The sequence below is a fragment of the Parasteatoda tepidariorum genome, chromosome 3 (genome assembly GCF_982258835.1).
Source record: "Parasteatoda tepidariorum strain Cologne lab strain chromosome 3, Ptep-v5.0, whole genome shotgun sequence".
In the NCBI taxonomy this organism is placed as follows: Eukaryota; Metazoa; Arthropoda; class Arachnida; order Araneae; family Theridiidae; genus Parasteatoda; species Parasteatoda tepidariorum.
In genome coordinates, this window is record NC_141757.1 from 4,402,939 (window position 1) to 4,429,765 (window position 26,827).

Below are 26,827 nucleotides of genomic sequence, written 5' to 3' on the forward strand. Positions count from 1 at the left end.
AAGGTGCTTGTGTTTCATCAGCAAAATAAGTTATGTCTCTTTATTAAATAAAACTGTTGATGCCACCACTACCGTTTCAGAAAATTTTTACCGAGCGCACTTTTCTCTGTCATAACTCAAAACCTATTAAATAAAATTTTACAGACTTACAGAAAAATATTAAAAAAATCTTTTATCCAAATGTTGGATTAGTTGAGTTGTTATACGTCAAAGATAAAATCGCTGTTTTGCGTCGCGTAATTCAGTTTGGTGAAAACTGTTAATAAAAGAATTGTGATTGTTTTAAATTCAAACGCTACTATTGTTAGAGAAAATGAATAACTAGTTTCAGTTTGTATTTCGAATTAGTTTTAGAGTTATTAAATAGGTCATATCGGCCGTATTTTGGATTTCTCAGTGAAAACTAAAAGCAGTCAAATTATAATTTTCTGCAGCCACTTTTGACTAAAAAAAACAAAAATCAGTAATTTAATTTTTATATTTAAAAATTAAGATTTTCTAGCGCAATTTTTATACTATCCCGAAAAGTTAAGTAATACGATTTTTAAAATTTATTTGGCGAACCAAAACCAATCTATTTAAAGATTTATTTTAATTAAAGGACTCGATGCTAATATTTATATAAATTAATATAGACGCATGTTATGTTGACGTCACATGTGTGATGACATCAGTAAGAGTATAAATTCCTGCTTTTTTCTTTTAATTCATTTGCAAGGTATAATTTTCCACTTCCACATTTTAGTTATTGAATTTGTAAACATATCTAGGTATATGTGATATTTAAAATTTTCCTTCAGGTGGAATTTGATTATTTTAACTTACTTACTAATGTGGGAAAAAATAGTTAATTTAACATTAAATTTATTTCCAATTGAGTTTTTATTTTATTTTTCCAATTTGAATTTTTTTTTATTCTGAATTTGTGTAGTTTTAAATTTCATTTTTATAGGTTACATTTAATAATCAGGGGTGATTGTGAGCCCAAGTAAAAATTCCGGAAAATTACTCGAGTTAAAAAAAAAAAGTTTAATTGAAAAAAATTTAAACAAGGCTTTTTGCCTTCTTCTCAAAACTTTTTAGTTTACTTAAAACACATTTTAATTCTACACATACCTATGATGACCTGGAGAAGTAATTAAAATTTCAAATGTCTTTCTTTCTTTCGTTTATGATTATAACAACTATTTACTGATAAAAAATTAATATTAATCATGAATATAAGACCCTCTCCCTTTCAAACAAATAAATAAACTGTGTTATAAGCTCCACCTTTGAAAATTTGATTTCCGGAAACTTCAGTGATGAATGATTATTTGAACCTTCCGGATCACTGTTAGCGAAAATTCCAGATTTTTTCCGGAGCACAATCAACCCTGCATAATTCAAACAAAGATTAATTAAAAGAAAAAATGTATTATCACGACGCTTTTTTCGTATGTATTCCAAAACCTTACAGAAAACTGAAATGCATAAATACTTCTAAAATTCCTCTAACTCAAGTAAAATAAAAACTTTAAATTGTCTCATTTTCTAGGACGTTTAAAATGTAGCAGCGTATGCATCGATGGCTACCGAGCTGACTAAAGAATTAATTCCCATTTTAAGTGAAAACATGTACTTCTTTTAACATTTTAAAAGCAGCTGTCTTAGTTCTTTTAAAACAATTATTTAAGCCTGCAAAACCTTTTTTTAAAATATAAATATTGTAATTTTAGTGTTTAACAATTTTTAGTGTTTAACGATTTTCCTGACATAATAAATTAATCCTTATCTTTATGCGCTGCTTTTAAGCACTTAACTTTTGCTTTTTTCTGTATGTCTTATAATTTTCTCGGTTACAGAAACCATAATTTTCAAATATTTATTACACAGTTTGCTAGAAGCAGTTGTTAGATATTTTGTATTTACCGAACTGATCGGTTATTTAGAGAGTAAGTCCATCTTTATATAGCAATTAATCAATTTCTAATTTATGTTCAGAATTATTAATATCTGATATAATATACATCGTATCTAACTAAGCGTGATTACTTGTAATAGAGCTACAAAATGAGAAAGTGAATTCCAATTTAATTATATCTCACATAACTTGTTAAAAAAGGGATTTATTTTTTGCTCCAATAGCATTTTAACTATTACTTCGATAAAATTAAGATGCTGTTAATTTATTATATTTCAAGAGTAATTTAGTTTAAAGTGATATTCTTGTTTTCAATACCTTATTGCATGTTTTAGGGGTTAAGTAAGAAACACACACGCAATACATTTTAATTAGATTCACAAGAATAAGAAAATTACATATAAAGTATAAATAATAATAATAAAATTGTAAGTATAAATAAAATTATAAGTATAAATAAAATTATAAGTATAAATAAAATTATAAGTATAAATAAAATTATAAGTATAAATAAAATATGAGTATAAATAAAGTATAATGAAATATAATTAATATAAAAATATAATTAAACATTTTAGTAAGTTAACTTGGCCGCCTTTACAGTTCTCGTTTATTTCTTCGAAAATAATCTTCTTTCAATGGAACTTTCTCACTCAAACCTCCCCTGTGACGTGAATTGTTGAACATCATAACATGCGGCGAACCTTTCAGTTTATAGAAGATTTTAAATCAAATTATTCTTGAATATGTAGGAGTAAATTTAGTGTACGTTGGAGACTGTAACGAAATGACAGGGGTGGCGTACGTTCAATTATAACATACCATCATCTTCTAAACAGTTTTGCGACTTGTCGATTTTAACTCTCACTTTTCCAAGTATCTTAAGATCCTGTAAATAAATAACACTATATTACCTCTTTATAACATGCTTTTACAATTCATAATGTTTGCAAAACTTTTGTTTCTTATTCATAGAGTAGAGAAGAAAAGACAACTTCAGAAAAGTGACTGCCATACCCTCTCGAGACCACCATATTGTGTGGTTCAAGGCCAAATGCTTTCCCTCTACCGTAACTGAATAAGGGTACTTTTAATTATACCATTTATCTCGTCAAAATTTTACGAACAAGTGTACTCGAAAAATCATTTTTATCTTTACCTGTAGCATTAGCATAATAATGATCTCTTTGAAAACCCTTTAATAAATTATATCAGAACAATTAAACATATGTATGAAATGTTGACCAAATTATTATGGCAAAACTTTTACCGTTAAACCATCAGTTTCAATCCATTTTACGCGTCATTTTTCTCATTGCGTTACTTTTACTCATTACATTTACTTTTCACGTTATATTTTAGTAGTATTGTTTTATTTAGCAGTATTTTTTACGCTTATTATTTTTTTTTAAATCTTAATTTTATATTCAACTTTTAATTTTTATACGCTTTCAATTTAGTTTACTTAACTTATTTACTTTGTACTTTAATTGACACTATTATTCATATTCGATTATATTTCATTTTATTATTTACTTTACACATATTTTACTATTCGTTACTCTTCACTTTATACGTTTTTATCTGGAAAATATTAAATTTAGATTAAATGTAGATTTAACTTACATTTCACATTATGTTTTACTTCACACTTTACGCTTCGTTTACATGACGCTTCTTTTTCAAAATTTACTTTAAACCAGACGCTTTACTTTATGATATTGCATTTTATAAATTTTTTATACTTTATACTTTACTTAATCTTTTTACTATATTTTGTTTATATTTTACGCCTTCCAATATTTTATATTATGCTATTATTATTTATTTTGCTTATTATTATTATTGCTTATTACATTATTATTTTACATTGCTTTGCGCGTTTTACATTTTGGTTAAATTATTTTAAATTGCTTTACGTTATTTTATATTTTACTTTACATTTAAAGCTTTGGTTTATACTTTCCTATATATTTCACGCTATCTTACCCTTTATTTGCTTCGCTCTTTTCATTATACTTTACACTTTTCCTTATATTTTATGCTTTACTTACGGTATACTTTATATTATGTTTAACTTTTTTCTATACTTTGCATTTTATACTTTTCGCTTTTAGTTTACCCGGTACTTTACTCTTTACTAATCTTTATTCTTTCAATAATTTCTACTTTTACTTTAAAGAGTAACATGTTTAGTGAAGTAAAAAGTATGCATTCCTTATATTTTAAGCTTTACTTTATACAAGTATTTTATATATTACTACTATGTACAATTCCTATTTTACTATTTATATTAATTTTTGCACTTTATTTCATGCTTAAATTTAATTTAATTTGGTTTTCGCATGATTTAATATCGGGATGATTCAGTAAAACATTATGTAATTTATGCTTCTAATTTACTAATTTAATGTTTTTTTTTTAATGAAAAATAAGATCATAATCGAGGAAAACTCGACTTAGTAATTCTTAGTTATTTATGACCGAAAAATTCATTTATTTTAGGCTTTTCAATTTTATTTCATTTTTACCTCATTTTTAGCACTATGTCAAAATGAACAAGGTTTAACCGCAGTTCAATAAATATAATACTTTATTGCTACTTTGAGATTTAATTTAAAACTTTTATTTTATTTGGATAATGTTATCATTCTTTATCAAGACTTTTCAATAAAACGTTTAATAATTTACCACGTTGAATGCCATGGGGGTCACCGGTGAACGGCCATGAGTTTGTTTGTAGAGCCACGGGGGTCACGGGTGAAGCCAAGATTATAAGAAGCACATAATTCGAGTAAATTTTTAATACTTTTAATTTTTGGATACGAGGGGCATAAAGAAAGTAAGTTTCCCTATTTTTTTTCAAAGAAGAACTCATACTTTCAGGAACATATTTATTGGCAACAAGTACAGCAATGTTTCAGCTACTTTTCTACATAGCCACCATCACAATTGGGACACTTGTCGTATCGTGGAATCAACTTTTGTATCCCTCTGTCGTAGAACTCTGCCGCCATTGAATGGAACCAGCGTGTGACAGACGTCTTCAACTCTACGTTCTTGCCAAAACGCTTACCGGAGGACAGGAATTACTTGAGGTGCACGAAAAGGTGAAAATCGCTGGGAGCAAGATCAGGGCTGTAGGGTGGATGATCAAACAACTCCCAGCCAAATTCTGTCAAAACATCTGCGCGTCGAGCCGTATGTGGACGAGCATTTTAAAACTGCTTACACCAGCGATGCGCCATCTACTTACTCAAGATGTTCGGCCCATAGACCTGACGATGAATTTCAATTTTCGCAATGCTTTGCGCATTCAAGAACTTTATCACTGACCGAACCTCGCAGGTGGCAGGAGAAGGAATAAAAGCTTCCAAAGCTGCTGGAACGAGGAGGGACCTCTTCGGCTGGCATATGATTCATACGTCAGGGATTTATTACGCATGCGCAATTGACACGGCTAATTACGTTTACTTTAAAGGAGAAAACACCGGGAAACTTACTTTCTGGATGCGTCTCGTATTATTATCGCTACTAAAATGGTTTGAAGAAATTAATGCAATATATACTGAGAAAATAATTCTGGCCAGACGATCAAGCCATGTAAAATTAGCGTGGCATTCAAGGTGTTAATACTACAGGTGATTGATCTCGAGATGGTTTTATTCTCTTTATTAGAAAGCACAGTTCCCTATCAGGACTTGTTACAATTAATTAGTAATCTATAATTCATTGATTAAAAATTTTTAATTTTTCTTCAGTCCTCGTCAAGATTTTGAACATTTCCAGCAGGAAATTTAATCATTTTACAGGGTAGCTACAAAATACAGTTACACCAAAAAATAATTAATTTTAATCAATTGGCAAAACAATTTCTCTCTCACTATTCCTGTGATTGGCGCTTTCTATAAGTGCAGACGATTCTTGCATAAAGCAAAGCATTTAGAATAAATTTAAGGATGAAATCGAAAGGACTGAAGCTTTTTAAAGCTTTTCGATCACGGATTTTCTGCAGGTAGAAATCTTCAAGCAATTAAAATCACTTGGATACAATAGAGCATTTATATATAGAACTATAAATCGATTATTGGATACTAAAAGCTGTAAAGATCGTCCCAGGTCATTTCTAACAAAAATGAGCATTTTAAAACTCCTGAAAAGATACAAAAAAATCCACAGAGCCCTACTAATAAAATGGTTGCAGAAGTGAGCGAGAGTCTAAGCAATTTCTGTTGAATATAGACTTGGGTTTCCGCCCTTATCTCAAAAGAAAAGTTCAAGGTTTGACAACTGCTCAAAAATTAAAAAAGTTGCGATGGTGCAAGAAATCGCTTGACCGGCACAGTAACAAATTGTTAACCGAATAGTCTTTTCTGATGTGTAAATATTTTGCACACAAAAAAGTTATAATGCTAAAAATAATGTATATTCAGCAACCTTCGATGCTATACCTGAAAGTTTAAGAACTGTTCAACGCTTTCAGTACAAGATTTCTGTAATGGTTTGGGTTGCTGTGTCAAATAACGGAAAATTTTTCTCTGAAATTCATCGATAACGGGGTAACATCGAAAGTCAATGCTGAATATTACAAAAAGGAAGTATTGGCTACACATGCTGACAGATTGTATACCAAAAAGGTATGGATATTTTAGCAAGATTCTGCACCGTCACACGAAGCCAAAATAACATAGGCTTGGTTCCATGTCAATTGTCTCAAATTTATTAAGCAAGAAGATTGTCCCTCTTCTTCACTAGATCTTAATCCTCTAGACCAGTGTTCCCCAACCCCCGGATCAAATGGTACCGACCGCCCATTTCATTGAAACTGATTTTAAATTCCTAGGTTTATACACCAAATTAAAATATCTTCGCTCCATTAAAATTTTATTTATTTAAAAAAAAAAGGGACCCCCGAAGGTAGTGACATAAATTTTTTAATACTTGTAATGTACCATTGTCTCCGATTACCCGCAGATGGAACCGTTTCATTGCAAAGAAACAAGCTCAGGGTTCTCATTGATTTAACGTTCTAGTAAGTTAAAATGTTAAATCACTTTATGTTTATTTTTTGGTGTACTGTATTTTATTTTGAAGGAATGTTTAAATATAAGCTATCAATGTCCCCCCCCCTCCACAGTGGTAAAATTATCTAACGTTGACTGGTCCGCAGTGATAAGAAGGTTGGGGAAAACTGCTCTAGACTATTGTGTTTGGGGTTTAGAGTCTTAAGTGAATGCTGAGCAGCACAGACCCACCAATAGCTTTTTTTATTGTGTGAATGGGACCAATTACCTCTTAAAATTATTCGGGCCGCCATCGGACAATGGTGTAAGAGATAATCTTTAGTAATCGATAAAGATGGAGGCCTGTTCGAATTAAAAAAAATTTTAAGGTTAACTTCCATTTATAGTGTTCATCATATTTGTGTATCTATCATTTTCAATTTAATATCTATAAAACAAAATGATTCGATATTTGTAACACTATTTCGCAGCCACCCTGTAATTTGCATGTATCGCGGTTTTTTTTTTTTTTTTTTTTTTTTTTTTGCGTAGCCCTTCCCTTTTTTTGTAAATTGATTTAACTTGATTGGAAGGTCTACAAAAATTTTCTGAACGAAAACAATTGTTTTATTGTTTGAGTTTTTGACATATAAGTTGTCGTCTAGGCTAAGTTTTGGACGCAAATTCTTTTTAGTATACGAAATGAGGTTTGATGTCTTTATTTATATAGCTCTTTGTTTATATAAATGTTGGTTCATATGAACATGAAAATTATTAAACTCTTCTTTTATATTACTTACCTCTAAAAAGCTAAGATGTCGAATCATCGTTGAATTTGTACTTCATGAAGTTTTCGAAAGCTGAAAAAACATCACATATTTATTATTATTACATTAATACTTATGTCACATTATAGGGATCTTTCAAGCATTATGCAAGGACACAAAGGAGGTAGGGGTTTGTGATTTTTTTTTCTTTTTCTGACAAGTGGCAGATGGGATATGAGCCACGCCTGCGTAAGACATTTAAATCACATTATTTTTTTTTAAATTTTTCTTTTAAAAAATAGCAATTAAAATAACTTAATTAACAAATTTAAAATAAAAGTTGGCCAACAATTGCTGTTACGTGTTTCATAGATCAAGATTTTTAACAGAAATAATGAATACTCTTCACTAAAATGAATTGAAATATCTACTAATTTAAATTTTTGAAAAGTTACCTTGTTTATTTGAATTCTATAAATTAGATTACTTCAGTAAGAGCCAAAATTAGAGCAAGATAGTGCGTTGTTACTTTCTTACTTAAGTAAAAGATGAGATTTGGTTATTTTACATTAAGCTTCACTTTATGTTTTATGCTTTACTTTTTATCTTACACTGTAATTTATACTTCACGTTTTACTTAACCTTCTAATTTCCACTTGACACGCATTTTATTTTACATTTAATTCTACGCTTACTTTTTAGTTTATACAATTTTTACATTATGCTTTCCACTTTTTACTTTACGCATTACTTTACTAGTTGTTTACTTTGCATTTTATAATTTAATTTATACTTCACATTCTATTTTACTTCATACTTTTATTTATGCTTTGTTTACTTGACGCTTCTATTTCATACAGTACTTTAATATATGCTGTATTTTTTACTACATTATATTTTAGAGTCTTCTTTACTTTACTATATTTTACATTTTAATATAATTTTTACTTTAAGCATTGTTTTATACTTCAAGCTTTATTTTATTCTCTACATGATAGTTTTTTATATTTTTTGCTTTATATTATTCGATATTCAATTTTATAGTTGATGCTTTATTTTACACTTTACTGTATATACTCTTCCCTTGAATTTACCTTTAATTCAAGGGGAATAATTTGCTTTACACGTTTCTTAATGTTTTACCCATTTTATTAAGCTATGCTTTCTACTATGCTTGATTTTTTTTTATATACTTCCCTTTTTGTATTTTCCGATTTTTACTTCATGTTTATTTAACTCCGTATTTTTTACTTACGCTTTTTTAAAAAAAAATTTACTTTTTGCTTCACTTTACCTCACTTTTTACGTACCACTTTACATTATACTTCATATTTTAAACGCTTTAACTTTTCCTGATAGTTCACATTTTACTACTCTTTATTCTCTGCTATAATTTCTGCTTAATATTTTATGTTTCGTTTCATTTTACGCTTTTTTTTTTACTTCATTGTACTAAACTCATATTCTACTTCATTAAATATTTTACTTTTTACACCTTATATTTTCGCTTCACTTTATGCATTACTGTGCGCAATTTTTATTTTTACGTTTTACTTTACTTTGTACTTACATATTTTTATTTGCTCAATTTATTTTGATTGCGAATCATTTATTACTTAGACGCTTCAATATAACATTTGCATCAATAATTCACTAATTTCATCTTTTTTCACTCAAAATTAAATCATATTCGAAGATACGACAAAAAATTCTACTGAACTATTTATAAACAAAACAGAAACATTTAGTTTATTTTTTTTGCTGCATTTTGGGCAAGGTTTACGCGCTGTTCAATACATTTAAATTTTCGCTACATTGAGATTTATTTAGTAACTGTTTTATTTTAAATAGATAATATACTATTTATTATCCAGTCATTTCAATATAACGTTTATTTATTTAATACTACAGGGGATTAATCTCGAAATGGTTTTATTATCATTATTAGAAAATATCATTTCCTATCAGGACGTTACAGTTTACATTATTATTTACAATTCATTTATTAAAATTTTTCAACCTATTTTTGGTAAGTCTACGTGAAGATTTTAAATGCTTTCAGCAGAAAAATTATTTTAATTTACTTATATCGAGCATTTTTTTTTCGCAATGAAAGTTCTTATTTTTTTTAAAAATGTGATTAGAAGGCCTCAAACATTTTCTGCACGAAAATTATCGATTTTTTGTTTGCTTAAACATTGACGAATATGTTGTCTTCTTTTCGAATATGATGGAAGTTATGAATGTAATTTCCTTTTAATTGAATTTGATTTGAAATGAGAGTGCAAGAATTACCCCGAACCCAGCGTGAAGTATTTCATGAAATATGTAAAATGATTGGCGCTTTCATACGCTACGGACTGATAGTACACCGAAATATATTGTGGTTGACAGAATTGAGAAAACGTTGACGAAGAAAACTATGTGAAAAGCATGCTTTTGCGTAACGCGTGGCAAAATTCGAACTGGATAAAGAAAAAATAATTTCATTTTCGAAAAGAGAAAATGAAGCAATTTTTTAAGAACACCCAATAAAATAAATTATCTATAAGGGCTTTCAGAAAACAAAAATCAGAAATAAGCACCTTTAAGTGCTTTTTAAAAACGCTTCGCACCATGAGAGATTCGTGAAGATGACACGCATTTTATTCAGAACTTTCCAAATCATACAAATTAGAAATTCATAATTTATTCGAAATGGGAGAGAGTTGAATCTTAATAGATGGATGACACTAATAATGCAAAATACCCATTAAAAAGTTTTGTCATTAAAAATATTAGATTTGACAAGTTTATATTCTATTATCATAATTTTTTTTTTTTTAGATAACTCTCAGACCGTCGCCAATAGCTCATTGTGCAGCTCTAGAGCGACGTAAATGAACTACAACTATCATACTTTTTTTAAACGTTATTCTTCTTGATAATTTTTTAGCTGCTTCTGTACAATTTTTATCCCAACTACTTATATCTGAAAAGAGGTGTCAAACATTTCAAGGAAGGAATTATTTAAAAAAAATTACGCAAGTTTAAAATTAATACATTTTACCTTATTCGCTAAGTTTATGAATTTGGCCTCACATTGAAAATACTATATTTGCGGTCACCTAATTTTTATTTAAAGCAGCTAAAAATTTTCTTGAACAAAGTTATTTTGAAAAGAATTAGACATTGCAAATTTTAGTTACTTGATTTAAAGATCAAATTAAAATTTGTTTATTTTCGTAATGTGGCGTAAAAAGAAAATATAAAAACAGAACTTCCGAGATACTTCAATTTTTGTAAATATTTTGAAAGACGGTATTTTAATCTTTTTGAAACCAATTAAGATCTATTTCAGAATTAGTAAACATTTATCTTTTTTTTTTTTAAAGAAAGAGCTCTTGAGCTCTTTTTTGTTAAAAATTTTAGACCTTATAGTAAGGAACAATTATATCGACGAAATGAATTAGTCACGTTGATGTGGGATAATTAGTTAATAACGCTTAACAGAATGAAAAAATGTATATATAAAGTATTGAACAATTTGCAAAAAAGAACTTAAATACTTTTTTTTTAAAAGAGCTTTGAAATTTTTTGTTTTGCTAAGTTACAGATAGGGAACCTAAGATCTGAATTTCTAAGATCTGATCAATTAAGTATTTTTTCACTATGTTGTCTTTTACACATTACCAAATTTAAGACCTTGCAAAGTATAGTTTTATACTTAATTGTCACTCAGAGTTTCAGATATTCATGGCGTGTTTTAATATGATACTAGTAAAAAAAAATAATAAAAACGAAAATGCACAATTGGTATATTTCAAGGCAATATGTAAGACATTGTTTTAATGACATGATGCCTGAAGGAATAGAGCGATCAGCTTTCAATGAGGTGAGCCGGGTTCAAATACTGATGATGACTAGTCGATATGAATTCCGCACCCGGCTCGCATAGACCTAAGAGTTGGTTTCTTTAATAAATAATTGTATTACAAATTAAAATGCTTAAAAAATCTTGAGGAGGATATTAATAACACAAAATCTATAAACTAGACAAGAACCTATATCAGAGCTGTGATGGCGCAGGGGACAGAGTTTTCTCCCACCCATGAGGTGAACAAGGCCCGAATCCTCTGAATAGCTGCGCGATACGAATTCCGCACCCGGGTCGCATCGACCCTAGAGCTGGTTTCATTAATAAATTATAGTATTACAAATTAAAATGCTTAAAAAATCTGGAAGAGGATATTAATAACACAAAATCTATAAACTAGACAAGAACCTATATCAGAGCTGTGATGGCGCAGGAGACAGAGTTTTCTCCCACCAATGAGGTGAACAGGGACCGAATCCCGTCAATAGCTGGGCGATACGAATTCCGCACCCGGCTCGCATCGACCCTAGAGCTGGTTTCATTAATAAATTATTGTATTACAATTTAAAATGCTTAAAAAATCTTGAAGAGGATATTAATAACACAAAATCTATAAACTAGACAAGAACCTATATCAGAGCTGTGATGGCGCAAGACACAGAGTTTTCTCCCACCAATGAGGTGAACTGGGCCCAAATCCTGTCAATTGCTAGGCGATACGAATTCCGCACCCGGCTCGCATCGACCCTAGAGCTGGCTTCATTAATAAATTATTGTATTACAAATTAAAATGCTTAAAAAATCTTGAAGAGGATATTAATAACACAAAATCTATAAACTAGACAAGAGCCTATATCAGAGCTGTGAAGGCGCAGGGGACAGAGTTTTCTCCCACCAATGAGGTGAACAAGACCCGAATCCTGTCAATAGCTGGGCGATACGAATTCCGCACCCGGCTCGCATCGACCCTAGAGCTAGTTTCATTAATAAATTATTGTATTACAAATTAAAATGCTCAAAAAATCTTGAAGAGGATATTAATAACACAAAATCTATAAACTAGACAAGAACCTATATCAGAGCTGTGATGGCGAAGGGGACAGAGTTTTCTCCCACCAATGAGGTGAACAGGGCCCGAATCCTGTCAATGGCAGGGCGATATGAATTCCGCACCCGGCTCGCATCCACCCTAGAGCTGGTTTCATTAATAAATTATTGTATTACAATTTAAAATGCTTAAAAAATCTTGAAGAGGATATTAATAACACGAAATCTATAAACTAGACAAGAACCTATATCAGAGCTGTGATGGAGCAGGGGACAGAGTTTTCTCCCACCAATGAGGTGAACAAGGCCCGAATCCAGTCAATAGCTGGGCGATACGAATTCCGCACCCGGCTCGCATCGACCCTAGAGCTGGTTTCATTAATAAAATATTGTATTACAAATTAAAATGCTTAAAAAATCTTGAGGATATTAATAATACAAAACCTATAAACTAGACAAGAACCTATATCAGAGCTGTGAAGGCGCTGGGGTGAGAGGTTTCTCCCACCAATGAGGTGAGCAGGGCCCCGAATCCTGTCAATGGCTGGGCGACACGAATTTCGCACCCGGCTCGCATCGACCCTAGAGCTGGTTTCATTAATAAATTATTGTATTACAAATTAAAATGCTTAAAAAATCCAGAGGAGGATATTAATAACACAAAATCTATAAACTAGACAAGAACCTATATCAGAGCTGTGATGGCGCAGGGGACAGAGTTTTCTCCCACCAATGAGGGCCCGAATCCTGTCAATGGCAGGGCGTTATGAATTCCGCACCCGGCTCGCATCGACCTTAGAGCTGGTTTCATTAATAAATTATTGTATTACAAATTAAAATCCTTAAAATATCTTGAGGATATTAATAATACAAAACCTATAAACTAGGCAAGAACCTATATCAGAGCTGTGAAAGCGCTGGGGTGAGAGGTTTCTCCCACCAATGAGGTGAACAGGGCCCCGAATCCTGTCAATGGCTGGGCGACACGAATTTCGCACCCGGCTCGCATCGACCCTAGAGCTGGTTTCATAAATAAATTATTGTTTTACAAATTAAAATGCTTAAAAAATCCAGAGGAGGATATTAATAACACAAAATCTATAAACTAGACAAGAACCTATATCAGAGCTGTGATTGCGCAGGGGACAGAGTTTTCTCCCACCAATGAGGTGAACAGGGCCCGAATCCTGTAAATAGCTGGGCGATACGAATTCCGCACCCGGCTCGCATCGACCCTAGAGCTGGTTTCATTAATAAATTATAGTATAAAAAATTAAAATGCTTAAAAAATCTTGAAGAGGATATTAATAACACGAAACCTATAAACTAGACAAGAACCTATATCAGAGCTGTGATGGCGCAGGGGACAGAGTTTTCTCCCACCAATGAGGTGAACTGGGCCCGAATCCCGTCAATGGCTAGACGATACGAATTTCGCACCCGGCTCGCATCGACCCTAGAGCTGGTTTCATTAATAAATTATTGTATTACAAATTTAAATGCTTAAAAAATTTTGAGGAGGATATTAATAACACAAAACCTATAAACCAGACAAGAACATACATCAGAGCTGTGATGGCGCAGGGGACAGAGATTTTTCCCACCAATGAGGTGAACAGGGCCCGAATCCTGTCAATGGCTGGGCGACACGAATTTCGCAACCGGCTCGCATCGACCTTAGAGCTGGTTTCATTAATAAATTATTGTATTACAAATTTAAATGCTTAAAAAATCGTGGAGGATATTAATAGCAAAAAACCTATAAACTAGACAAGAACTTATATCAGAGCTGTGATGGCGCAGGGGACAGAGTCTTCTCCCACCAATGAGGTGAACAGGGCCCGAATCCTGTCAATGGCTGGGCGACACGAATTCAGCACCCGGCTCGCGTCGACCCTAGAGCTGGTTTCATTAATAAATTATTGTATTACAAATTAAAATGCTTAAAAAATCTTGGAGGATATTAATAACACAAAATCTATAAACAAGACAAGAACCTATATCAGAGCTGTGATGGCGCAGGCGACAGAGTTTTCTCCCACCAATGAGGGCCCGAATCCTGTCAATGGCAGGGCGCTATGAATTCCGCACCCGGCTCGCATCGACCTTAGAGCTGGTTTCATTAATAAATTATTGTATTACAAATTAAAATGCTTAAAATATCTTGAGGATATTAATAATACAAAACCTATAAACTAGGCAAGAACCTATATCAGAGCTGTGAAGGCGCTGGGGTGAGAGGTTTCTCCCACCAATGAGGTGAACAGGGCCCCGAATCCTGTCAATGGCAGGGCGACACGAATTTCGCACCCGGCTCGCATCGACCCTAGAGCTGGTTTCATTAATAAATTATTGTATTACAAATTAAAAAGCTTAAAAAATCCAGAGGAGGATATTAATAACACAAAATCTATAAACTAGACAAGAACCTATATCAGAGCTGTGATTGCGCAGGGGACAGAGTTTTCTCCCACCAATGAGGTGAACAGGGCCCGAATCCTGTCAATAGCTGGGCGATACGAATTCCGCACCCGGCTCGCATCGACCCTAGAGCTGGTTTCATTAATAAATTATAGTATAAAAAATTAAAATGCTTAAAAAATCTTGAAGAGGATATTAATAACACGAAACCTATAAACTAGACAAGAACCTATATCAGAGCTGTGATGGCGCAGGGGACAGAGTTTTCTCCCACCAATGAGGTGAACTGGGCCCGAATCCCGTCAATGGCTAGGCGATACGAATTTCGCACCCGGCTCGCATCGACCCTAGAGCTGGTTTCATTAATAAATTATTGTATTACAAATTAAAATGCTTAAAAAATCTTCAGGAGGATATTAATAGCAAAAAACCTATCAACTAGACAAGAACCTATATCAGAGCTGTGATGGCGCAGGGGACAGAGTTTTCTCCCACCAATGAGGTGAACAGGGCCCGAATCCTGTCAATGGCAGGGCGATATGAATTCCGCACCCGGCTCGCATCAACCTTAGAGCTGATTTCATTAATAATTTATTGTATTACAAATTTAAATGGTTAAAAAATCTTGGAGGATATTAATAGCAAAAAACCTATAAACTAGACAAGAACTTATATCAGAGCTGTGATGGCGCAGGGGACAGAGTTTTCTCCCACCAATGAGGTGAACAGGGCCCGAATCCTGTCAATGGCTGGGCGACACGAATTCCGCACCCGGCTCGCGTCGACCCTAGAGCTGGTTTCAATAATAAATTATTGTATTACAAATTAAAATGCTTAAAAAATCTTGGGGGATATTAATAACACAAAATCTATAAACAAGACAAGAACCTATATCAGAGCTGTGATGGCGCAGGGGAAAGAGTTTTCTCCCACCAATGAGGGCCCGAATCCTGTCAATGGCAGGGCGTTATGAATTCCGCACCCGGCTCGCATCGACCTTAGAGCTGGTTTCATTAATAAATTATTGTATTACAAATTAAAATCCTTAAAATATCTTGAGGATATTAATAATACAAAACCTATAAACTAGGCAAGAACCTATATCAGAGCTGTGAAGGCGCTGGGGTGAGAGGTTTCTCCCACCAATGAGGTGAACAGGGCCCCGAATCCTGTCAATGGCTGGGCGACACGAATTTCGCACCCGGCTCGCATCGACCCTAGAGCTGGTTTCATAAATAAATTATTGTTTTACAAATTAAAATGCTTAAAAAATCCAGAGGAGGATATTAATAACACAAAATCTATAAACTAGACAAGAACCTATATCAGAGCTGTGATTGCGCAGGGGACAGAGTTTTCTCCCACCAATGAGGTGAACAGGGCCCGAATCCTGTAAATAGCTGGGCGATACGAATTCCGCACCCGGCTCGCATCGACCCTAGAGCTGGTTTCATTAATAAATTATAGTATAAAAAATTAAAATGCTTAAAAAATCTTGAAGAGGATATTAATAACACGAAACCTATAAACTAGACAAGAACCTATATCAGAGCTGTGATGGCGCAGGGGACAGAGTTTTCTCCCACCAATGAGGTGAACTGGGCCCGAATCCCGTCAATGGCTAGACGATACGAATTTCGCACCCGGCTCGCATCGACCCTAGAGCTGGTTTCATTAATAAATTATTGTATTACAAATTTAAATGCTTAAAAAATTTTGAGGAGGATATTAATAACACAAAACCTATAAACCAGACAAGAACATACATCAGAGCTGTGATGGCGCAGGGGACAGAGATTTTTCCCACCAATGAGGTGAACAGGGCCCGAATCCTGTCAATGGCTGGGCGACACGAATTTCGCAACCGGCTCGCATCGACCTTAGAGCTGGTTTCATTAATAAATTATTGTATTACAAATTTAAATGCTTAAAAAATCGTGGAGGATATTAATAGCAAAAAACCTATAAACTAGACAAGAACTTATATCAGAGCTGTGATGGCGCAGGGGACAGAGTCTTCTCCCACCAATGAGGTGAACAGGGCCCGAATCCTGTCAATGGCTGGGCGACACGAATTCAGCACCCGGCTCGCGTCGACCCTAGAGCTGGTTTCATTAATAAATTATTGTATTACAAATTAAAATGCTTAAAAAATCTTGGAGGATATTAATAACACAAAATCTATAAACAAGACAAGAACCTATATCAGAGCTGTGATGGCGCAGGCGACAGAGTTTTCTCCCACCAATGAGGGCCCGAATCCTGTCAATGGCAGGGCGCTATGAATTCCGCACCCGGCTCGCATCGACCTTAGAGCTGGTTTCATTAATAAATTATTGTATTACAAATTAAAATGCTTAAAATATCTTGAGGATATTAATAATACAAAACCTATAAACTAGGCAAGAACCTATATCAGAGCTGTGAAGGCGCTGGGGTGAGAGGTTTCTCCCACCAATGAGGTGAACAGGGCCCCGAATCCTGTCAATGGCAGGGCGACACGAATTTCGCACCCGGCTCGCATCGACCCTAGAGCTGGTTTCATTAATAAATTATTGTATTACAAATTAAAAAGCTTAAAAAATCCAGAGGAGGATATTAATAACACAAAATCTATAAACTAGACAAGAACCTATATCAGAGCTGTGATTGCGCAGGGGACAGAGTTTTCTCCCACCAATGAGGTGAACAGGGCCCGAATCCTGTCAATAGCTGGGCGATACGAATTCCGCACCCGGCTCGCATCGACCCTAGAGCTGGTTTCATTAATAAATTATAGTATAAAAAATTAAAATGCTTAAAAAATCTTGAAGAGGATATTAATAACACGAAACCTATAAACTAGACAAGAACCTATATCAGAGCTGTGATGGCGCAGGGGACAGAGTTTTCTCCCACCAATGAGGTGAACTGGGCCCGAATCCCGTCAATGGCTAGGCGATACGAATTTCGCACCCGGCTCGCATCGACCCTAGAGCTGGTTTCATTAATAAATTATTGTATTACAAATTAAAATGCTTAAAAAATCTTCAGGAGGATATTAATAGCAAAAAACCTATCAACTAGACAAGAACCTATATCAGAGCTGTGATGGCGCAGGGGACAGAGTTTTCTCCCACCAATGAGGTGAACAGGGCCCGAATCCTGTCAATGGCAGGGCGATATGAATTCCGCACCCGGCTCGCATCAACCTTAGAGCTGATTTCATTAATAATTTATTGTATTACAAATTTAAATGGTTAAAAAATCTTGGAGGATATTAATAGCAAAAAACCTATAAACTAGACAAGAACTTATATCAGAGCTGTGATGGCGCAGGGGACAGAGTTTTCTCCCACCAATGAGGTGAACAGGGCCCGAATCCTGTCAATGGCTGGGCGACACGAATTCCGCACCCGGCTCGCGTCGACCCTAGAGCTGGTTTCAATAATAAATTATTGTATTACAAATTAAAATGCTTAAAAAATCTTGGGGGATATTAATAACACAAAATCTATAAACAAGACAAGAACCTATATCAGAGCTGTGATGGCGCAGGGGAAAGAGTTTTCTCCCACCAATGAGGGCCCGAATCCTGTCAATGGCAGGGCGATATGAATTCCGCACCCGGCTCGCATCGACCTTAGAGCTGGTTTCATTAATAAATTATTGTATTACAAATTTAAATGCTTAAAAAATCTTGGAGGATATTAATAGCAAAAAACCTATAAACTAGACAAGAACTTATATCAGAGCTGTGATGGCGCAGGGGACAGAGTCTTCTCCCACCAATGAGGTGAACAGGGCCCGAATCCTGTCAATGGCTGGGCGACACGAATTTCGCACCCGGCTCGCATCGACCTTAGAGCTGGTTTCATTAATAAATTATTGTATTACAAATTAAAATGCTTAAAAAATCTTCAGGAGGATATTAATAGCAAAAAACCTATAAACTAGACAAGAACTTATATCAGAGCTGTGATGGCGCAGGGGACAGAGTTTTCTCCCACCAATGAGGGCCCGAATCCTGTCAATGGCAGGGCGATATGAATTCCGCACCCGGCTCGCATCAACCTTAGAGCTGGTTTCATTAATAAATTATTGTATTACAAATTAAAATGCTTAAAATATCTTGAGGATATTAATAATACAAAACCTATAAACTAGGCAAGAACCTATATCAGAGCTGTGAAGGCGCTGGGGTGAGAGGTTTCTCCCACCAATGAGGTGAACAGGGCCCCGAATCCTGTCAATGGCTGGGCGACACGAATTTCGCACCCGGCTCGCATCGACCCTAGAGCTGGTTTCATTAATAAATTATTGTATTACAAATTTAAATTCTTAAAAAATCTTGGAGGATATTAATAGCAAAAAACCTATAAACTAGACAAGAACTTATATCAGAGCTGTGATGGCGCAGGGGACAGAGTCTTCTCCCACCAATCAGGTGAACAGGGCCCGAATGCTGTCAATGGCTGGGCGACACGAATTTCGCACCCGGCTCGCATCGACCCTAGAGCTGGTTTCATTAATAAATTATTGTATTACAAATTTAAATGATTAAAAAATTTTGAGGAGGATATTAATAACACAAAACCTATAAACCAGACAAGAACCTATATCAGAGCTGTGATGGCGCAGGGGACAGAGTTTTCTCCCAACAATGAGGTGAACAGGGCCCGAATCCTGTCAATGGCTGGGCGACACGAATTTCGCACCCGGCTCGCATCGACCCTAGAGCTGGTTTCATTAATAAATTATTGTATTACAAATTAAAATGCTTAAAAAATCCAGAGGAGGATATTAATAGCACAAAATCTATAAACTAGACAAGAACCTATATCAGAGCTGTGATTGCGCAGGGGACAGAGTTTTCTCCCACCAATGAGGTGAACAGGGCCCGAATCCTGTCAATAGCTGGGCGATACGAATTCCGCACCCGGCTTGCATCGACCCTAGAGCTGGTTTCATTAATAAATTATAGTATAAAAAATTAAAATGCTTAAAAAATCTTGAAGAGGATATTAATAACACGAAACCTATAAACTAGACAAGAACCTATATCAGAGCTGTGATGGCGCAGGGGACAGAGTTTTCTCCCACCAATGAGGTGAACTGGGCCCGAATCCCGTCAATGGCTAGGCGATACGAATTTCGCACCCGGCTCGCATCGACCCTAGAGCTGGTTTCATTAATAAATTATTGTATTACAAATTAAAATGCTTAAAAAATCTTCAGGAGTATATTAATAGCAAAAAACCTATAAACTAGACAAGAACCTATATCAGAGCTGTGAAGGCGCAGGGGACAGAGTTTTCTCCCACCAATGAGGTGAACAGGGCCCGAATCCTGTCAATGGCAGGGTGATATGAATTCCGCACCCGGCTCGCATCAACCTTAGAGCTGGTTTCATTAATAAATTATTGTATTACAAATTAAAATGCTTAAAAAATCTTGGGGGATATTAATAACACAAAATCTATAAACAAGACAAGAACCTATATCAGAGCTGTGATGGCGCAGGGGACAGAGTTTTCTCCCACCAATGAGGGCCCGAATCCTGTCAATGGCAGGGCGATATGAATTCCGCACCCGGCTCGCATCGACCTTAGAGCTGGTTTCATTAATAAATTATTGTATTACAAATTTAAATGCTTAAAAAATCTTGGAGGATATTAATAGCAAAAAACCTATAAACTAGACAAGAACTTATATCAGAGCTGTGATGGCGCAGGGGACAGAGTCTTCTCCCACCAATCAGGTGAACAGGGCCCGAATCCTGTCAATGGCTGGGCGACACGAATTTCGCACCCGGCTCGCATCGACCCTAGAGCTGGTTTCATTAATAAATTATTGTATTACAAATTTAAATGATTAAAAAATTTTGAGGAGGATATTAATAACACAAAACCTATAAACCAGACAAGAACATACATCAGAGCTGTGATGGCGCAGGGGACAGAGATTTTTCCCACCAATGAGGTGAACAGGGCCCTAATCTTGTCAATGGCTGGGCGACACGAATTTCGCACCCGGCTCGCATCGACCCTAGAGCTGGTTTCATTAATAAATTATTGTATTACAAATTTAAATGATTAAAAAATTTTGAGGAGGATATTAATAAAACAAAACCTATAAACCAGACAAGAACATACATCAGAGCTGTGATGGCGCAGGGGACAGAGATTTTTCCCACCAATGAGGTGAACAGGGCCCGAATCCTGTCAATGGCTGGGCGACACGAATTTCGCACAAGGCTCGCATCGACCTTAGAGCTGGTTTCATTAATAAATTATTGTATTACAAATTAAAATGCTTAAAAAATCTTCAGGAGGATATTAATAGCAAAAAACCTATAAACTAGACAAAAACCTATATCAGAGCTGTGTTGGCGCAGGGGACAGAGTTTTCTCCCACCAATGAGGTGAACAAGGCCCGAATCCTGTCAATGGCTGGGCGATAAGAATTTCGCACCCGGATCGCATGGACCCTAGAGCAGGTTTCATTAATAAATTATTGTATTACAAATTAAAATGCTTAAAAAATCTTGAGGATGATATTAATAACACAAAACCTATAAACTAGACAAGAACCTATATCAGAGCTGTGATGGCGCAGGGGACAGAGTTTTCTAACACCAATGAGGTGAACAGGGCCCGAATCCTGTCAATGGCTGGGCGACACGAATTCCGCACCCGGCTCGCATCGACCCTAGAGCTGGTTTCATTAATAAAATATTGTATTACAAATTAAAATGCTTGAAAAATCTTAAGGATATTAATAATACAAAACAAATAAACTAGACAAGAACTTATATCAGAGCTGTGAAGGCGCTGGGGTGAGAGGTTTCTCCCACCAATGAGGTGAACAGGGCCCGAATCCTGTCAATGGCCAGGCGATATGAATTCCGCACCCGGATCGCATGGACCTTAGAGCAGGTTTCATTAATAAATTATTTTATTTCAAATTAAAATGCTTAAAAAATCTTGAAGAGGATATTAAGAACACAAAACCTATAAACCTGACAAAAACCTATATCAGAGCTGTGATGGCGCAGAGGACAGAGTTTTCTCCCACCAATGAGGTGAACAGGGCCCGAATCCCGTCAATAGCTGGGCGATACGAAATTCGCACCCGGCTCGCATCGACCCTAGAGCAGGTATCATTAATAAATTATTGTATTACAAATCAAAATGCTTAAAAAATCTTCAGGAGGATATTAATAGCAAAAAACCTATAAACTAGACAAGAACCTATATCAGAGCTGTGATGGCGCAGGGGACAGAGTTTTCTCCCACCAATGAGGTAAACTGGGCCCGAATCCCGTCAATGGCTAGGCGATACGAATTTCGCACCCGGCTCGCATCGACCCTAGAGCTGGTTTCATTAATAAATTATTGTATTACAAATTTAAATGATTAAAAAATTTTGAGGAGGATATTAATAACACAAAACCTATAAACCAGACAAGAACATACATCAGAGCTGTGATGGCGCAGGGGACAGAGATTTTTCCCACCAATGAGGTGAACAGGGCCCGAATCCTGTCAATGGCTGGGCGACACGAATTTCGCACCCGGCTCGCATCGACCTTAGAGCTGGTTTCATTAATAAATTATTGTATTACAAATTAAAATGCTTAAAAATCTTGAGGAGGATATTGATAACACAAAACCTATAATCTAGACAAAAACCTATATCAGAGCTGTGTTGGCGCAGGGGACAGAGTTTTCTCCCACCAATGAGGTGAACAAGGCCCGAATCCTGTCAATGGCTGGGCGATAAGAATTTCGCACCCGGATCGCATGGACCCTAGAGCAGGTTTCATTAATAAATTATTGTATTACAAATTAAAATGCTTAAAAAATCTTGAGGATGATATTAATAACACAAAACCTATAAACTAGACAAGAACCTATATCAGAGCTGTGATGGCGCAGGGGACAGAGTTTTCTAACACCAATGAGGTGAACAGGGCCCGAATCCTGTCAATGGCTGGGCGACACGAATTCCGCACCCGGCTCGCATCGACCCTAGAGCTGGTTTCATTAATAAAATATTGTATTACAAATTAAAATGCTTGAAAAATCTTAAGGATATTAATAATACAAAACCTATAAACTAGACAAGAACTTATATCAGAGCTGTGAAGGCGCTGGGGTGAGAGGTTTCTCCCACCAATGAGGTGAACAGGGCCCGAATCCTGTCAATGGCCAGGCGATATGAATTCCGCACCCGGATCGCATGGACCCTAGAGCAGGTTTCATTAATAAATTATTTTATTTCAAATTAAAATGCTTAAAAAATCTTGAAGAGGATATTAAGAACACAAAACCTATAAACCTGACAAAAACCTATATCAGAGCTGTGATGGCGCAGGGGACAGAGTTTTCTCCCACCAATGAGGTGAACAGGGCCCGAATCCCGTCAATAGCTGGGCGATACGAAATTCGCACCCGGCTCGCATCGACCCTAGAGCAGGTATCATTAATAAATTATTGTATTACAAATCAAAATGCTTAAAAAATCTTGGAGGATATTAATAACACAAAATCTATAAACTAGACAAGAACCTATATCAGAGCTGTGATGGCGCAGGGGACAGAGTTTTCTCCCACCAATGAGGTGAAGAGGGCCCGAATCCTGTCAATGGCAGGGCGATATGAATTCCGCACCAGGCTCGCATCGACCTTAGAGCTGGTTTCATTAATAAATTATTGTATTACAAATTAAAATGCTTAAAAAATCTTCAGGAGGATATTAATAGCAAAAAACCTATAAACTAGACAAGAACCTATATCAGAGCTGTGATGGCGCAGGGGACAGAGTTTTCTCCCACCAATGAGGTGAACAGGGCCCGAATCCTGTCAATGGCAGGGCGATATGAATTCCGCACCCGGCTCGCATCGACCTTAGAGCTAATTTCATTAATAATTTATTGTATTACAAATTTAAATGCTTAAAAAATTTTGAGAAGGCTATTAATAACACAAAACCTATAAACCAGACAAGAACATACATCAGAGCTGTGAAGGCGCTGGGGTGAGAGGTTTCTCCCACCAATGAGGTGAGCAGGGCCCCGAATGCTGTCAATGGCTGGGCGACACGAATTTCGCACCCGGCTCGCATCGACCTTAGAGCTGGTTTCATTAATAAATTATTGTATTACAAATTAAAATGCTTAAAAAATCTTCAGGAGGATATTAATAGCAAAAAACCTATAAACTAGACAAGAACCTATGTCAGAGCTGTGATGGCGCAGGGGACAGAGTTTTCTCCCACCAATGAGGTGAAGAGGGTCCGAATCCCGTCAATGGCAGGGCGATATGAATTCCGCACCCGGCTCGCATTGACCTTAGAGCTGGTTTCATTAATAAATTATTGTATTACAAATTAAAATGCTTAAAAAATCTTGAGGATATTAATAATACAAAACCTATAAACTAGACAAGAACCTATATCAGAGCTGTGAAGGCGCTGGGGTGAGAGGTTTCTCCCACAAATGAGGTGAACAAGGCCCCGAATCCTGTCAATGGCTGGGCGACACGAATTTCGCACCCGGCTCGCATCAACCCTAGAGCTTGTTTCATTAATAAATTATTGTATTACAAATTAAAATGCTTAAAAAATCCAGAGGAGGATATTAATAACACAAAATCTATAAACTAGACAAAAACCTATATCAGAGCTGTGATTGCGCAGGGGACAGAGTTTTCTCCCACCAATGAGGTGAACGGTGCCCGAATCCTGTCAATGCAGGGCGATATGAATTCCGCACCCGGCTCGCATCGACCCTAGAGCTGGTTTCATTAATAAACTATTGTCTTACAAATTAAAATGCTTAAAAATCTTGAGGAGGATATTGATAACACAAAACCTATAATCTAGACAAAAACCTATATCAGAGCTGTGTTGGCGCAGGGGACAGAGTTTTCTCCCACCAATGAGGTGAGCAGGGCCCGAATCCTGTCAATGGCTGGGCGATAAGAATTCCGCACCCGGCTCGCATCGACCCTAGAGCAGGTTTCATTAATAAATTATTGTATTACAAATTAAAATGCTTAAAAAATCTTCAGGAGGATATTAATAGCAAAAAACCTATAAACTAGACAAGAACCTATATCAGAGCTGTGATGGCGCAGGGGACAGAGTTTTCTCCCTCTAATGAGGTGAACAGGGCCCGAATCCTGTCAATGGCTGGGCGACACGAATTCCGCACCCGGCTCGCATCGACCCTAGAGCAGGTTTCATTAATAAAATATTGTATTACAAATTAAAATGCTTAAAAAATCTTGAGGATATTAATAATACAATACCTATAAACTAGACAAGAACCTATATCAGAGCTGTGATGGCGCAGGGGACAGAGTTTTCTCCCACCAATGAGGTAAACTGGGCCCGAATCCCGTCAATGGCTAGGCGATACGAATTTCGCACCCGGCTCGCATCGACCCTAGAGCTGGTTTCATTAATAAATTATTGTATTACAAATTTAAATGATTAAAAAATTTTGAGGAGGATATTAATAACACAAAACCTATAAACCAGACAAGAACATACATCAGAGCTGTGATGGCGCAGGGGACAGAGATTTTTCCCACCAATGAGGTGAACAGGGCCCGAATCCTGTCAATGGCTGGGCGATAAGAATTTCGCACCCGGATCGCATGGACCCTAGAGCAGGTTTCATTAATAAATTATTGTATTACAAATTAAAATGCTTAAAAAATCTTGAGGATGATATTAATAACACAAAACCTATAAACTAGACAAGAACCTATATCAGAGCTGTGATGGCGCAGGGGACAGAGTTTTCTAACACCAATGAGGTGAACAGGGCCCGAATCCTGTCAATGGCTGGGCGACACGAATTCCGCACCCGGCTCGCATCGACCCTAGAGCTGGTTTCATTAATAAAATATTGTATTACAAATTAAAATGCTTGAAAAATCTTAAGGATATTAATAATACAAAACCTATAAACTAGACAAGAACTTATATCAGAGCTGTGAAGGCGCTGGGGTGAGAGGTTTCTCCCACCAATGAGGTGAACAGGGCCCGAATCCTGTCAATGGCCAGGCGATATGAATTCCGCACCCGGATCGCATGGACCCTAGAGCAGGTTTCATTAATAAATTATTTTATTTCAAATTAAAATGCTTAAAAAATCTTGAAGAGGATATTAAGAACACAAAACCTATAAACCTGACAAAAACCTATATCAGAGCTGTGATGGCGCAGGGGACAGAGTTTTCTCCCACCAATGAGGTGAACAGGGCCCGAATCCTGTCAATGGCAGGGCGATATGAATTCCGCACCCGGCTCGCATCGACCTTAGAGCTAATTTCATTAATAATTTATTGTATTACAAATTTAAATGCTTAAAAAATTTTGAGAAGGCTATTAATAACACAAAACCTATAAACCAGACAAGAACATACATCAGAGCTGTGAAGGCGCTGGGGTGAGAGGTTTCTCCCACCAATGAGGTGAGCAGGGCCCCGAATGCTGTCAATGGCTGGGCGACACGAATTTCGCACCCGGCTCGCATCGACCTTAGAGCTGGTTTCATTAATAAATTATTGTATTACAAATTAAAATGCTTAAAAAATCTTCAGGAGGATATTAATAGCAAAAAACCTATAAACTAGACAAGAACCTATGTCAGAGCTGTGATGGCGCAGGGGACAGAGTTTTCTCCCACCAATGAGGTGAAGAGGGCCCGAATCCTGTCAATGGCAGGGCGATATGAATTCCGCACCCGGCTCGCATTGACCTTAGAGCTGGTTTCATTAATAAATTATTGTATTACAAATTAAAATGCTTAAAAAATCTTGAGGATATTAATAAT

The 26,827-nt window shown here is 35.9% G+C and overlaps 1 long non-coding RNA gene across 1 annotated transcript in view; it reads right to left on the reverse strand.

Annotated features, from left to right (window-relative positions):
- Window positions 1-1,117: 1,117 nt before the first annotated feature.
- The window catches only part of LOC147812717 (uncharacterized), a 312,970-nt gene continuing 287,260 nt past the window's right edge, over window positions 1,118-26,827 (reverse strand). Inside the window, exons 3-4 of the long non-coding RNA XR_015432366.1 lie at window positions 7,707-7,766; window positions 1,118-2,792 (exon numbers count right to left, since the gene is read on the reverse strand). This is a non-coding gene — a long non-coding RNA (uncharacterized LOC147812717). The remainder of the gene's footprint in view (window positions 2,793-7,706; window positions 7,767-26,827) is intronic.